This window comes from Protopterus annectens, chromosome 14.part0, assembly GCF_019279795.1.
Source record: "Protopterus annectens isolate FY-2018-M chromosome 14.part0, PAN1.0, whole genome shotgun sequence".
NCBI lineage: Eukaryota > Metazoa > Chordata > Ceratodontiformes > Protopteridae > Protopterus > Protopterus annectens.
In genome coordinates this window covers 817,454,813-817,471,578 of record NC_056748.1, presented here as the reverse complement: position 1 = coordinate 817,471,578, position 16,766 = coordinate 817,454,813, and the positions used below count along the sequence as shown (strand labels likewise).

General features: G+C 45.9%; 1 protein-coding gene across 2 annotated transcripts in view; it reads right to left on the bottom strand.

Annotated features, from left to right (window-relative positions):
- Window positions 1-16,766, bottom strand: part of NT5C2 (5'-nucleotidase, cytosolic II) — a 2,665,542-nt gene that overhangs the window by 2,324,547 nt on the left and 324,229 nt on the right. The gene's annotated exons all lie outside the window — the stretch shown is intronic.

The window sequence follows — 16,766 nt, the reverse complement described above, 5'->3', positions numbered from 1 at the left end:
AACTTTTTCCATAAGGGGGTGGCTTACTACTCTGTTTTTGAGGTGGGAACACTCGATTGTTTAGATCTCTGCATATCCTGAGACTGTAGTCTTAGTGGTCTGTTTCCCCTGGGTTTGCACTGAGAAGGCCTGGGATGGACAGGAAAGGACCAGTTTTTTGAAGGCCAGTGCCTACTGAATCTAGTTGGCTGCACCTGTAAGAAATCTTTGACAGTTTGCATAGATTTAGCTTTTTCTTCCAGCTTTTTAAGAACTTCTTCTGCTTTTATGCCAAACAAACAATCCTGATTTAATGGAGCATCTAGTAATTTTGCTTTGACATGGTCTGGCAAGACGTTCCTTCAGCCAAGCATGCCTTCTCAGTACAGACCCAGTGACAGCAGCCCTGCAAGATGCTTCAAAGGCATCAAACCCACACTGCAAAGTATGTTTACTAACTTGGTTTGCAGAATGCATTAACTCTTGTAAATCTTTATTTTCTGCACAATCTGAAGTAACATCATTTTTTGTTTAATTAGTTCCATAATATATTGCTGGTACTTCAACATGTGAAACTGGCAATTCAAAGCCCTGAAGGCAAGAGTTGCAGAGGTATATACCTTCTTACCCCATCTATCTAAAGCTCTAGAATCCCTGTCTGAAGGGGTAGGGTTTTTGGCTTCAGTAACCTTAATGCCTTTAGGTCCCTGGGAAATGTTCTCTGGATCCGCAGTAGGATTCTTAAAGAGAAATTTGCGAGAGTCAGTTACTCTGTAGTAGCTGTCAGGTTTTCTAGGAGCTGGTGGTAAAGTGTAAGGAGTAAGACTGGATTCCATTAAGACATCATCTACAATATCCAGGACAGGGGGTATAGCTAGAGGCCTGTACTAAAACAAATCTAAAAATTCCCTGGGTCTCTTTTTGGACTGAGGATAGTCCTGGTATTCCCAGCGGAAATGCACTCTTAAGGTATGCAAGGTTTCACCAAAAGAAAAATTCTCTGGAGAGGAGGCAGAGGGAATCGATTCCTTTGCATCTGAATCCTCATAGGTAGATAAGGGTATGTCCTGATAACCAGAAGGGTCAGAGTCATCAGACTCCTGGTCTGTAGAATTAGAAGGAAATTCAATTCTTTGTCTTTTAGCAGAGGAAGGCTGGCTTACCCTAATTAGAGCAATAAGGTCTTCAGCCATTCTAAGCATTTGTTTTTGTGGTATGGGAGCTTGAGCATGCGCTTTGGACGTCGGTTTTCTAGGCGTAGTGGAAACTCTGGGCCTGAGAAACTTGATAGTTTTAGTTAAAAATTAAGTTGTCGGTTTAATACAAATATTGGTAGGTCGGAATACACCCTCAGAAGCCGGTGCCTGCACAGCGACCCCGGACCTATCCAAGGTAGAGTCATCCGTAGGTTCCACAGTCGAAGAAGCATCACGCGGCATACCGGACTCCGAATGGGTCTTAGCAGAGACCTGCAAATCTGCAGAAGTGGGCATCAGGGGCTGCAACGGTGCCTCACTGTGTACCGGCGGACTGGCGACTAGCTTAACGGAAGCATTGTCAGCAGTTTTTGACCTATGCGGTCTGTCTCTGTCTTTGCGCTTTTTCGGAAGATCGGTAGTTGGATGGCTTACCGAAGCCATTTTGGAATACGGAGAACGAGAGCGAAAAAATTTAGCTACAAAAATAGCCCGATGACAAATGGTTTGGGTGTTAAACAAGGCACAAAACCAACAGCGAGGGATGTCGTGGTCTGGGCCTAAACAGGTGACGCAGTAAGAATGAAAATCTCTGTGAGGTATTTGCTTTCCACAGACACTACAATTGTTAACTTTTTCTGACATCGTTTAGAGCAAGAAAAAATAATCCACAACGGGGTACTTAGCTTTAGAAGATTTCAGGTTTGAAACTCGAAAAACAGAAATTTCAGGTAGCGACCGACTGGGACTTGCGAACTGCTTCTGCTTCGGGCTTCTTCTCGGCAAGAAAGACTGATGTAATGGCATCGGCTGCATGTTTTATACCCCTGACAACCTGACGTCATGGAAGAAGCGACAGCATCCGATGCAGAAATCCCAAGACTCTAGTATTCCAGCCGACTGAGGGCTACCTGCAGGCAGATAACCCAAGTATGATGACTGCAACAGTGAAACACGAAGAACATCTGCTAAGATCTTCTCAGCAGCATCTGACGCAGAAATCCCAAGACTCTAGTATTCGGGCCGACTGAGGGCTACCTGCAGGCAGATAACCCAAGTGTGATGACTGTAACAGTGAAACACGAAGAACATCTACTAAGATCTTCCTAGGGTTGGTAAAGTACAGTTTTGTACCTACCATAAATGTAGATGTCCGAACTGGATAGCATCTGCAGTCATAACAACTGGGTTGTCCTGTCGTCAGGCAGCCCTTCAGTCGGCCGGATTCCAAAGTCCGGGTCCGGCTTCGGCTGATGTCGCACTTCACCCGACGTCATCTCTGTTGGTCTTCGGGTATAAAAGCATCAGCCGACGCCATTTTCCTCAGTGTTTCTTGCCCCAGATGCCAGTAGCCCTCTTGAAGGCTAAAATTTGGATAGATGCCAATGTTTCCAAAAAGATAGAGGTAAACACAAAAATAAGCATGTATGTACATATATACAAACAAATACACCATAAAGACTCCCCACCAGCTAGCTATTAGGAGGGTAAACACCCTAGGAGTACCACAGAGGGAAGGAGGGAGGGTAATCCTGACTGCAGATGCTATCCAGTTCGGACATCTACATTTATGGTAGGTACAAAACTGTACTATGTCCTTCATGGATGCATCTGCAGTCATAACAACTGGGTAGAATACCATAGCCAACTAGGGAGGAGGATAAAAGTAGATTATGGTGTGTTTAGGATCCCTTGCAGTACAGCAGTGGCAAACCCTGCTCGGGATCTGGAATATAGAGGCAAATTATAATGCTTGGCAAATGTATGCACGGAGGTCCAAGTAGCCGCCTCAATAATGTCTTTGGTAGCCACTCCTCGTAAAAGGCTGTGGTAGTGGCTGTTGCCCTTGTAGAATGAGGTCTTATGTTCTGTGGAATTGGTTTTCCATGGAAGGAGTAACAGAATCGTATGCAATTTCCTATCCATTTGGAGATTGTCTGTTTGGAAATAGCTTTTCCTTCCCTTCCTGTTGCATAGGCTACAAAAGTTGGTCAGTCTTTCTGCTATTTTTGTTCTGTCCAAGTAGTAGCGTAGCTGTCTATGTACATCCAAGGTATGCAGTATTCTTTCCCTCTGTTTTGTGGGTTGGGAAAGAAGGTAGGTAGGTGGATTGCCTGGTTTAAAGACACTCTGGATACCACCTTAGGCATAAATGTAGGATTAGTCCTCATGGACACTCTATCTTGGTGGAAGATTAGGAAGGGTTGCACTGCCATTAAGGCCTGTAGTTCTGAAACCCTCCTTGCTGAAGTAATTGCCAGTAGGAAAGCAGTTTTCCATGACAGGTGTTGTAGGTCTGCTGTTGCTGCTGGTTCAAAGGGTGATAGTGTCAACTTTTCTAGCACAAAGTTTAAGTCCCAAGCTGGTAATGGTGGTTTCCTTGGAGGTTTTACATTCTTGATTCCTCTGAGGAACTGCCTGAGCAAAGGGTGCGAAAAACAGGTGGATCAAAGCTGTATTCTGCTGAAATAGCTGATGCATGTATCTTGATGGAGGAGTAGGACAGGCCTGAATGAAGAAGTTCGCCAGATACTCCAGAATGTTAGGCATATCTATGTTTGACACATCTTTTCCTCTTTCCGTACTCCAAATGACAAACCTTTTCCATTTTCCAGCATAGTTCCTTCTTGTTGAAGGTCTGCGTGCTTCAAGAATAATGTCTTTAACTCTTTGGGAAAGTTCTGGATTAGCTGCTGCTATGTGATGTTCCATGCAGTCAGTTGCAACGTTTTAGGTTTGGATGTATGATGCTGTAGTTGTTCTGAGTTAACATCAAAGGCATCAGGGTATTGGCCACATATTGTTCCGAGACATGCTCCTCAGCAGTGGGTACCAGTGTTGTCTTGGCCAGTTTGGAGCTATCAGGATTATCCTTGGACGTTCTTCCTTGATTTTTAGTAGTACTTTGTGTATCAAGGGAAGAGGTGGGAATGCATATGCTGTTAGGCCTTTCCAGCTGAAGGAGAGCGAATCCACTTTCCATGCTAGTGGGTGGAATGTCCTTGTGCAGAACTTTTTGAGCTGGTGATTGAGAGGTGATGCGAATAGATCTATCTGAGGCATTTCCCATTTCTTTGAGATGGTCTTGAAGATGTCCGGGTGCAGCTTCCATTCGTGGGCATCCGATGTGGTTCTGCTCAATATGTCTGCTAGAGTATTTTCTTTTCCCGGTACAAATATTGCCTGTAACTGGATGTTGTAGCTGAGTGCCAGGGTCCACAGCTCCAAAGTCATTCTGCATAGGGGGTATGAATGAGTGCCTCCCTGTTTGTTGATGTACCACATGACTGTGGTGTTGGCTGTCCTTATCATCAACTGGCCCTCTTGGAGAAATGGTTTGAACTTTTGGATTGCCAGTTTTACTGCCAGCATTTCTTTTAGGTTGATGTGCAGGTGAAGATGATCCTGTGTCCACAATCCTTGCACGCATTTGTCCAGCATGTGGGCCCCCCATCCTAGGTCTGAAGCGTCTGTTGTGATGGTCTGGCTTGCTTGACATCTGCGAAAGGGTAGGCCTGGGTTTGACTGACATGCCTGAGCCCACCATAGGAACTCCTGCTTTAAGCATGGAATTAGTGGGATTTCTGTTTCTAGGCTGTGTCTGTGTTGGGACCATAAATTCTTTAGGTACCACTGTAGTTTTCTCATATGTAGTCTGGCAAATGGGACCAAGATTATGCATGATGCCATGAAGCCCAAGGCCTGCAGTACTTTTCTTGCTGTTAACTTGTTCAGTTTTGTTAGTGCCAAGAAGTAAAGAGGGAGTTCTTTTTGTTTTTCTGTCGTCAGGAATGCCATTTGTTTTACTGTGTCCAATTCAGCCCAAGAATGTCCTTGTTTGGGATGGTATCAGCCTTGACTTTTGTAAATTGACTGTGTATCCCAGTGCTTGTAGCAAGTAAATGACCCTTTGTAAATCTGTTGTCAGCTTGCTTTTGTTGTCCCCTTGTAGCAGGCAGTCGTCCAGGTATGGGTAAATTTGAATTCCCTGTAGTCTGCAATGGCGATTACTGATGCCAGGCATTTTGTGAATACTCTGGGCAGTAGATAAGCCAAAGGGCAATGCTGAGAATTGATAGTGCTCTGATCCTGCAAGAAATCTGAGGTATCTTCTGCAGATTGGTCGAATGGGGACGTGCAGGTATGCCTCCTTGAGATCTAGAGTTACCAGCCAAGACTCCTTGCCCAGCATGGGAAGAAGTTGCTGTAGGGTCAGCATTTTGAATTTTGGGACAATGATGTATGTATTTAAGGTGGACAGGTCGAGAATTGGTCTCCAACTTTTTCCTTTCTTGGAACTAGGAATAGTCTGGAGTAGAACCCCTTTCCTTGCTCTGCTGTTGGCACTCTTTCCACAGCTCTCATGTTTGCTAACTCCATTATCTGTTGTAGTGCCTCTGTTTTTGATTTGGAGGTAGATTTGGCATTCCTCTTTTGACTGGTAAAGTGTGGAAGTGAAACCGGTAACCTTGATCTATGGTTTGTAAAATCCACTTGTCTTTTGTTATGTAGTGCCAGTTCTTTGAAAATAAGGTTAACTTTCCGCCTAGAGGAGCTGCTATTTGTTCCCTGGTAGGCGGATTTAGGGTTAAGTCACTGTGGTTGTGCTGATGTAGTGGCAATGGTTGTGTCTGTGCCTCTGTTGTTACCTTGCCACTGTCGTCCTCTGTAGGCACCTCCTCTGGATTGGTTTCTGCCTCTGGAGCGTCTATTCCTGCCCCTTTGAAATTTTGTGGAGTCAGGAAAGGACCAATTTTTGGCAGGCCAGTTCCTGCTAAACCTTGGGGTTGAACCTGCAAGAAATCTTTAACCGTTTGAACAGATTTTGCCTTTTCTTCCATTTTCTTCATAACCTGCTGGGCAGGTGTACCAAACAAACTTGTCTTATCCATAGGAGCATCTAGCAACTTAGCTTTAACATGATCCGGTAAAGCTTGCTCCTTTAGCCATGCATGCCTTCTTATCACTGTGCCAGTCATGGCTGATCTAAATGAAGCCTCCAGTGCATCATAGCCACATTTTAAGGAATGGTTGCTAACCTGTTGTATGTTATTTACCATTTCTAATACATATTTCTTATCAAGAGATTCATCAGTGGTTAGTTTTTAGTTAACTGATCAAGCATAAACTCTTGGTATTGTATCATGTGAAACTGACAGTTTAAAGCTCTAGCTCAGAGAGTAGCGGAAGTGTAGACCTTTTACCCCATCTGTCTAATGACCTTGCTTCCCTTTCAGAAGGAATAGGGTTTTAGCTATGGTCGGCTACTGCCTTGGGACCCTGGGATATAGTTTGGGGTCTGCAAGTGGGGCCTTGTAAAGGTGGTGATGAGTATCTGGCACCCTGTAAAATCTGTCTGGTTTGGCAGGGGCTGGGGTAAAGAATCTGGAGCGGAGCAGACATCATTGAAAGCATCATCCACCACAGAGAGAACAGGAGGTATAGCTAAGGGCCTGTGCTGTGGGAGGTGCAGAAAGGTCCTAAGTCTTTTCTGGAGTCTGAAAAATCCTGTTGCTGCCATTGGAACTGCTCGCATGGCATGTAAGGTTTCCCCAAAGGAGAATTCTTCTGGTGGGGAAGCAGCTGGAATGGATTCTTCAGCATCAGAATCTTCAAAATTGGAGAAAGGAGCCTCTGGCTGGTCAGTTATGTCTGATTAGTCAGCAGAATCATCAGAGGACACTGGCTCAGGGGCTCTGCCCTAGGTCTCTTCTCTGGGGCTGAGAGGCCCTGTGTGGGTGAGATTGAGATCCTCTAATTAATGAAATTAAATCTTCTGCCAAAGTAAGCATTTGAGAACTAGAAGAGGGCCTGGTTGTGGGGGGTTTAACAGGCACTGTCTTAGTAGTCTTGGCTGCTTTAGCCCTGGCGAAGGCCTTAATGGACATGGCTGCTGGAGGCCTAGCAGCACCACGTGCTGGGGTAGAGACATCCAAGGGAATGGTGTCTGATAAGTCAGTGGCAACCACCGTAGTGGATAAAATTTCTGAGGCCGATTCAAGAGTGGTAGCAGGGGCCTCAGTTGTAGAGATAGGTTCAGCTGTACTTTGATCAGTTTTCTCGGTTTCGGCTGAAACCGAGACACTCGCGGTTTGCTTAACCATGGTTTCGGCCGAAACAGCGGACCGCGAGTGTCGGTCTTTATCTTTGCGTTTTTTGGCAGATTGGGTAGTCGGAGGATCCGACGGCATAATGTACGCAAAATCAGAACCGAAAAACTGTTCTGCAAACTCCGACCGACGCCTAAGCGTTCGTCGGTTGAAAGAAGCACAGGCTGAACAGGCTGCTACGTCGTGGGCTGGACCTAAACAAGGCAGACAATAAGAGTGGAAATCTTTATGAGGTATTTGTTTCCCACAGGTTAAACAATTATTAACTTTTCCTGACATCGGCTGAGGCAAGAAAGAGTCCCCAACGGGGTACTTAGCTTTAGAAGTCTTCGAAGTAGTATTCGGTAGAAGTAATCTCTGGATCCGACCGACCGGCACTTGCGGACAGCTTCTGCTTCGGGTGCCACGCGGCAAGAAAGACTAAGGAAAATGGCGTCGGCTGATGCTTTTATACCCGAAGACCAATAGAGATGACGTCGGGTGAAGTGCGACATCAGCCGAAGCCGGACCCGGACTTTGGAATCCGGCCGACTGAAGGGCTGCCTGACGACAGGACAACCCAGTTGTTATGACTGCAGATGCATCCATGAAGGACATCCTGTTGTGCAAGATGGTGAACTTTACCCTTTTCCCAACTGTAGTGCAATCTTGGAGTTGGTCTATTTAGTTAGGGGAGGTGGGGGGGTGCAGGCCCCCACCTGGGTGGGTTAGGGATGGTGAGGTTTGGGGTTTTTTTGTTGGGGGGTGGTGGTGGTAATTGGTTACTTACTCTGGATTGACTTCAACAATTGGCTAAGCTTATGGTGTCATTCAAAGGGAATCCAGTATCTGTCTGCCTGGGATGACATGATTGACGGACCACGATGCTTTGCCAGAGATGGTCTGCACCTGTCGCCCCTGGGATTCAGGTTACTGGCTAAGGCTCTTGCCACCCCTATAGTGCCTTTTTTAGGCAAACTTCAAAGGACAAAACCACCACCATAACAGGTACAAGCATGCAAAATCTGAAGGTAATGCTACTCAATGCTAGAATTCTAAACCTCAGAATGCACTCTCTCGAGGCACTCCTACAAATGGAGAACATCGATATCTGTGCAGTAACTGAGACCTGGTTCAAGGCTCCAGAGAGCACCCCTGCAATACCAGGCTACAACTCTTACCACACTTTTCGGCCACCAAACCAGGACCGAAACACTAAAGGTGGAGGAGTGTCAATATTCACCAAGGATATTCACACCACCAGGCTAGTTAGCCAACACAATGTGTCTGAAATTTTCCAAGTGCAACTAACACTAGGTAAGACTGCAATCCAAATTGTAGCTTGCTACAGATCCCCCACCATACCCCAAGATTCTCACTACACCTTTCTAAACATACTGGAAAATATTAAGATAGAACCAAACACCCAAATACTGGGTGATTTTAACTAACCTGCCATTAACTGGGAAAACTACTCATGTCCCAACACCTTTGCGCAACGGTTCTTGGAATTCATAAATTCCAATGCCCTGGATCAACTAATCCGTAGTCCCACCAGGGGCTCCAATATCCTAGACCTGGTCATAACCAACATGGGAAATCAATGCTCCATACCTATGGTCACCCCCTCGTTAGTCAGGTCTGACCATAAGCTAATCACCCTTAACATCCACATCCCACCCCCACCCCCCAGTAAAGAAACCACCATAAAAAAAGTACAGTTTTGTACCTACCATAAATGTAGATGTCCGATAGACATGCAACTGCAGTCATAACATGTGGGTTGTCCTGTCTCAGGCAGCCCTCAGTCGGCCGGATTCCAAAGTCTGGGTCCGACGTCGGCTGATGTCGCATTTCTCTCCGACGTCAGAGCGGCTGGAGTACATAAGCATCAGCTGACGCCATTTTCTTCAGTGTTTCTTGCCCGAGATGCCAGGTGCCCTCCAAGGAAGGCTGTAATCAAATTGGAAGACAAAAACAGGATTCCAAACAAATAAATGAGCAATAAAACAAATACACCATAACAGATATCCCCAGCTAAGAGTAACAGGGATAGGAGTGGACCCTAGGCATAGAGGGGTATGGAGGGAGGGAAAATCCGACTGCAGTTGCATGTCTATCGGACATCTACATTTACGGTAGGTACAAAACTGTACTATGTCCTTCAAGAATGCAACTGCAGTCATAACATGTGGGTAGAATACCATAGCTTAGCTGGGGGAAGGAGGAATGCTCTAGGAAAGAGATGGTGTGGCAATCAAACCCTGCAGGACTGCCGAAGCAAAGCCTGCTCTGGATCTGGAGTATAGAGGGTGATTGTAGTGTTTGGAGACTGTATGCACGGAGCTCCATGTAGCAGCTTCTAGAATGTCCTTGGTAGGCACCCCTCTTAAGAATGCTGTAGAGGTGGCTGTAGCTCTGGTGGAATGTGATCTGACATTGGCTGGAACAGTCTTTCCATGAAAGGAATAACAGAATCTGATGCAATGTCCAATCCATTTAGAAATAGTCTGTTTTGAAATTGCTTTTCCTTGGACTGCAGGGGCGTAAGCTACAAAAAGTTGGTCAGACTTCCTACTGGCCTTGGTTCTGTCCAGGTAGTATCAAAGTTGTCTGTGAATGTCCAAGGTATGCAACAGTCTTTCCCCCTTATTCTCAGGATTGGGGAAAAAAGCAGGCAGATGAATGGCTTGATTTAAAGAAACCCTAGATACCACCTTTGGCATAAAAGTAGGGTTGGTCCTTAATGAAACCCTGTCTCTATGAAAAATAATAAAGGGTGGTATTGCCATTACAGCCTGTAGCTCCGAAACCCTTCTTGCTGAGGTAATTGCCAACAGGAAAGCTGTCTTCCATGAGAGAAATTGCAAGTCAACTGAAGCTGCTGGCTCAAATGGAGGTAGAGTCAGTTTTTCTAAGACAAAATTGAGGTCCCAGGCTGGCACTGGGGCCTTTCTTGGCGGCTTAATGTTCTTGATTCCCCTGAGGAATTGTCTTAGTAAGGGGTGAGAAAAAACAGGAGGATCAGTGTTGTATCTAGATGAAATAGCAGATGCATGTATCTTTATGGAAGAATATGAGAGGCCGTTCTTTAACATATCTGCCAAATATTCCAAGATGAGTGGGATGTTCAACAATGATGCATCATGTCCCTTGCTGGTATTCCAATTGCTGAATCTTTTCCACTTTGCTAAGTAAACCTTTCTGGTGGTTGGTCTTCGAGCCTCTGTTAGTATCCGCTGAACTTCCTTGGAGAGAGATAAGCTGAAGTTATTTATGGGATCTCCCAGGCTGTTAGCTGCAGTGTCTGAAAATTTGGATGCAGTGTTTCGAAATTGTGTTGAGTCAAAAGTAGAGGCCAATGGGGGAGGGCCCACCTCCTGGTGTGACATATACTCCGTAGTAATGGGTACCAGTGTTGTCTTGGCCAATCCGGAGCTATTATGATTCCCTTGGGCTTCTCTGCTTTGATCTTTAGTAATACTGGGGTCATCAGTGGCAGAGGTGGGAATGCATAGATTGCTAGGGAGTTCCAGTTGAATGAGAGGGCATCTATTTTCCAAGCTTTTGGATGGTATGTCCTTGTGCAAAATTTTGGTAGAAGATGGTTGAGGTGAGAGGCAAATAGGTCCACTTCTGGCTTGCCCCATGTCGAAGTGAGTTGTCTGAAGGCCTTCGGATGTAACCTCCACTTGTGTGGATCTGTGAAATTCCTGCTTAGGCTGTCCGCCAACACATTGTCTTTTCCTGGAACAAACTGGGATTGTAACTGGATGTTTAGGCTCAGTGATTTCTCCCAAAGCTGCATTGTCAATCTGCAAAGGGGGTAAGAGTGGGTGCCCCCCTGCTTGTTTATGTGCCACATCACAGTGGTGTTGTCTGTCCGTATCATTAAATGGCCTTGCTGGAGTTGGTGTTGAAAGGCCTCAATGGCATGCATTACTGCCAGCATTTCCTTTTGGTTTATATGCAGATGTGTTTCCTTTGGAGACCATTGTCCTTGTACACACCTGCCTTCCATGTGCGCCCCCCATCCAAGGTCTGAGGCATCTGTAGTCATGGTCTGTGTTATCTGTGGTTTTTTGAATGACATACCTTTGTTTTCCTGGCTCACTGAGGCCCACCATAGGAATTCCTTTTGTAGGCATGGAATGAGTGGTATGATTGTCTCCAAGTTGTTGCTGTGTTGAGACCAAATGCTTTTTAGGTACCATTGAAGCTTTCTCATGTGCAGTTTTGCTAATGGAACCAGTAGAATGCAGGATGCCATGTAACCCAGGGCCTGTAGGAATCTCCTTGCAGTCATCTGGGTGAGTTTTGCTAAACCTTTGAAGTAATGAGTTAACTTCTCTTGCTTGTCTTCTGTCAGGTAAGCCATCTGAGAGGCTGTGTCTAGTTTGGCTCCTAAGAAGATTATTTGCTGGGATGGCTGCAGTCTTGACTTTTGGAAGTTGACTGTGTATCCCAGAGCTTGAAGTAATCGTATGACATAATCCAGGTTTTTGTCAACATCAATTTGTCGTCCGCTTGTATGAGGCAGTCGTCCAGGTGCGGGTAAATTTGTATACCCTGGAGCCTGCAATGAGCAATTACTGAAGCCAGGCATTTTGTAAATACTCTGGGTGCAGTAGATAAGCCAAATGGCAATGCTGAGAATTGATAATGCTCTGGCCCTGCAAGAAATCTGAGGTATCTTCTGCAGCTGTGTCTGATAGGGACATGCAGGTATGCCTCCTTGAGGTCCAGAGTAATCAGCCACGACTCCTTGCCCAGCATGGGAAGGAGTTGCTGTAGAGTCAGCATTTTGAACTTTGGTACTATGAGAAAGGTGTTTAATGCGGACAAGTCCAGTATTGGTCTCCATTGAGATTCTTTTCTTGGAACAAGGAACAGTCTTGAGTAAAACCCTGGTCTTGTTCTTGTTGTGGAACTCTTTCTATTGCTTTCATTCGAGTCAGCAGAGTGATTTGCTTGATAGCCTCTGCCCTCTGATTTTGTGGTAGGTTTGGCATGCCTTGTTTTCTTGGTAAGGTATGAAAATGAAACCTGTACCCTCGGTCTATAATGTCCAAAATCCATTTGTCCTTTGTCAGTCTGTGCCAGTTTTCTGCAAACAGAGATAATTTCCCGCCCAAGGGAGCTTCTAGTTGTTCCCTGGTAGGCGGTAGTAGAGGAAAGTCATTGAGTTTGTGGTTGTGGGGCAGGTGAAACCCCTGCGTCACTTCTTTGGTTTCCTGGCTGCCATTGTCCCCTGTAAGGGCCTCTGTATTGGCCTCTTCCTCGGCCACGTCTGTTCTTACCCCTTTGAAACTTTTCTGGATTAGGAAAGGACCAGTTCTTTGAAGGCCAGTTCCTACTGAATCTGGGGGGTTGAACCTGGAGGAAATCTTTCACAGTCTGAACTGATTTTGCTTTTTCTTCGATGGTCTTTAACACATCCTTAGCATTTGCACCAAAAAGCTTGTTCTTTTCCAAAGGTGCATCCAGAAGTTTTGCTTTTACATGATCTGGTAGAGGTTGATCTTTTAACCAAGCATGTCTACGAATCACTGCCCCTGTCACAGCTGCCCTACATGAAGCTTCCAGTACATCATATCCACACTGCAGGAAGTGATTGCTTACTTGCTGAGTGTTATGTACAGCTTCCTGCAAAGTCTTCCTGTCTAAAGGATCAGGAGAAGCTAATGTTTTTTGTAAATCTTCTAAGAGGTAATCCTGATATTGTAGCATATGAAAAAGGCAATTTAAAGCTCTCATAGATAAGGTAGTGGATGTGTAAACCTTTTTGCCCCATCTCTCTAATGACCTAGCTTCCCTGTTGGAGGGCAAAGGATTTTTTGAGGAGGAGGCTGAAACTCCTTTAGGCCCCTGTGAAATAGTTTCCAAATCAGCAGTATGGGCCCTGAATAAATGGGAATGAGTTGCTGGGACCCTGTAGTACCTGTCTGGCTTGGCTGGAGCAGGAGGAAGAGACTCAGGGGTAGCACTAGAGTCAGAATACAAATCATCCAGAACATCAAGTACAGGAGGAATAGCTAGGGGCCTGTGCTGAGGCTTCTTAAGGAAAGTCCTAAGGCGTTTCCTAGAATCAGAATATTCCTGACCTTGCCACTTGAAATGTTCCCTCATGGTGTGCAGAACTTCCCCAAAAGAAATATCCTCAGGAGGGGAGGCCGAAGGGATGGAATCTTCAGCATCTGAGTCCTCATAGGTCTGGAAGAGCTCTTCCTGGCTATCAGAGTGGACAGAGCCCTCAGAATCTTCATCTGAAGGAGTAGGGTCAGAGGGTTCAACCCGGGGCCTTTTATCAGGAGGCTGGGATGCTCTCTCAGGATGGGACTGTGAACCTCTAATCATGGAAATTAAATCAGCAGCCATGGACATAATTTGTGTCTCCGGAGTCGGCTGAGGTAAGGATTTAGAAGTAATATGTTTTGTTTTGCTGGCTGCCTTAGCCCTAGTGTAGGCCTTAATAGACATGGCCATAGGGGGCCTGGCAGCTCCACGTGCAGGAGTGACCTTGTCTACAGCAATGGTCTCGGGCATTTCCTCGGTTTCGGTATCCGGAGGAAAATCTATAACTGGCGTCGGAGTAATGTCTGGAATCGGAGTCGTTGGTAATGCGGTGTCTCCGGTTCGGAGCGGTGGAGAGACCGTCTCAGAGGGAACCGGAACACTCGCGCTAGATTTTGGCGTGGAGTCGGTGGTAGATGCGGGCCGAGGATGTCGGTCCCGGTCTTTACGCTTTTTGGGAGTTTGCGATGTCGGAAGATCCGACGGCATGGTGTAAGCAAAATTATCGCCGAAAAAATCTTCAGCGAACTCCACCCGGCGCCTGAGAGTGCGCTTGTTGAAGCGAGCACAGGCTACACAGGCCGAGACGTCGTGGTCTGGGCCCAGGCAAGGGAGGCAGTAAGAGTGGAAATCCTTATGAGGTATTTGTTTACCACAAAAAAGACAATTGTTAACTTTTTCAGTAATTTCTGACATCGGCTGAGGCAAGAAAAGGTCCCCAACGGGGTACTTAGCTTTTTTGATGACTTCGGTATCGTAGAATACAGGAGCTGACCGACCGGCACTTGCGAACTGCTTCTGCTTCGGGCACCGTGCAGCAAGAAAGACTGAAGAAAATGGCGTCGGCTGATGCTTATGTACTCCAGCCGCTCTGACGCCGGAGAGAAATGCGACATCAGCCGACGTCGGACCCAGACTTTGGAATCCGGCTGCCTGAGGCAGGACAACCCACATGTTATGACTGCAGTTGCATTCTTGAAGGACATCTTCTCCAAAGCCAACTTCATGCTACTCAAGTCAGAAGTGACAAACTTCATGACACCCATGCAGACGGGAACTGAAAGTTCAACTGCTGAATCCTACACTATGGCAATGTACGAGCACATCCACTCATGCATGAATCATGCCATCCCAAATAGAACCAAAATGCTCTCATCCAAAAAAAGGAAGCCAATCTGGTGGTCCCCTGCCATAAACAAACTTTACAACAAAAGGAAGAAACTTTTGCAGAAAAGAGGAAAATCCCAGGATGCAAAAAACTCCCTTACTAGCCTCAGTAAGAAACTGAGATGCCTCATAAAATCCTCCAAAGCTAGTTACGAAAATAAAATTGCCAAAGATTCCAAAGACAACCACAAAGCATTCTATAATTATGTCAATCAAGAATCTAAATAGCAATGCTCAGATCTACTCTGAGCTAAAACAAAATGGCATTAAATATACTGATCCGAAGGATATTGCCAATATCCTGGTAGATCGATTCAGTGCCAACTTCACCCCACTCTCACCCCCTAAATGGCCCATCTCAATACCGGAAGATTGCCAAATTCCAGTAATAACAGACACACAGGTACAAAACGCACTCTCTAAAGCCAAGAATACAGCATCCATGGGACCAGATGACATCCCGGGCTGTGTACTACATGAACTGCAATATGAACTGGCACCTCACCTAAGTGTCATGTTTAATCATAGCCTCACCTCAGGTTTCGTGCCCACTGAGTGGCGCAGAGCTACAGTTATCCCAATCCACAAGGGGGGATCCACCTTGGATCCCAGAAACTACCGTCCCATCAGTCTGACAAGCCTTATCTGCAAGGCCATGGAGCATATTATCATGGAACTTATAAACAAAGACATTGGCAACCTTCAAACACTGGACCCCACCCAGTTTGGGTTTGTGAAGGGCCGATCTTGTCTCCTGAACCTGATTGACTTCTTTGAATCAGTCTCCAGAGCCATGGACAAGGGTAAGGTGGTCCACACAGCCTATCTAGACCTTGCCAAGGCCTTTGACACCATCCCCACTCTGGAATCATAGATAAACTTACTAAGTTGGGCATTAATCCCTATGTCACCCAATGGGTTGCTAAATGGCTTACTGATAGAACCCACACTGTAAAAGTAGCCAACTCCAAATCCAGCTCCAGACAAGTGACAAGTGGAGTACCTCAGGGTTCAGTCCTAGGGCAGCTCTTGTTTGGCATCTACTTCTCTGAAGTACAGGTCAACACTAAGGGACTCTGGCTAACAAAGTTTGCAGATGACTGCAAACTGGGAGCCATTATTGAATCCCAAATGATGTGGATACTCTACAAAAGGGCCTTACAGAAACAGATGCTTGGTGCCAGAGCCATGAGCTCAAGCTCAATGCCAAGAAATGTATTGTTATCCCTTTTGGAAAAACATGTATCCATGAATTACCATATAGGTGGCAGTACACTAAACACAGAAAGTGTGATAAGAGACTTAGGGACACAGGTGGACAGTGGTCTCACCTTCGATAACCACATCACCACAACAGTCAGGAAATCCTTCTATGTGGCACACCTCATCACGAAGGGCTTTTCATCCAGAAAAAAGGAGGTCATTGTCCCACTGTACTCATCCCTGATTAGACCCATTATAGAATACAACGCCCCATTTGGTATGTACCTCTCAAGACAACTGCAACAACTGGAAAGGCCTCAGAAATACCTCACTAAAAGAATCACAGACCTAAAGCAGATGCCCTACGCTGACCGCCTTAAAAAACTCCAGCTATACTCTGTCGCATATCGTCTACTCAGAGGCAATCTCTGCTTAACATACAAGGCCATGTCAAACCCAGAGCTGTTGGACATGCTACACTTAAAGAAATCCCAATCCCTCAGAGCTACACGCTCCAGGGATCTAAACCTTGTCATCACAATAAACAAAACATGTTGGAGGGATAGGTTCCTGACCCAGAGACTCCCCAGACTCTGGAATAGATTGCCCATACATGTCAAGCAGAGTGCCTCTTTGGACCTCTTCAAGAGGAACCTTGACGATTGGATGGCAGAAAGGAAATTCACCCCAGGGATCACGTCAGTCGCCCTGTTAGACAGGGGTCCAGGAAAGTAAATAATGTGGGAAGAAATAGCCAGGGAATTGTTATGGCTAGGCTTGTATAGGCCCTAGGGCTGATAGCCTAGTACCAACCTATGAACCTATGGATGGATCTTTG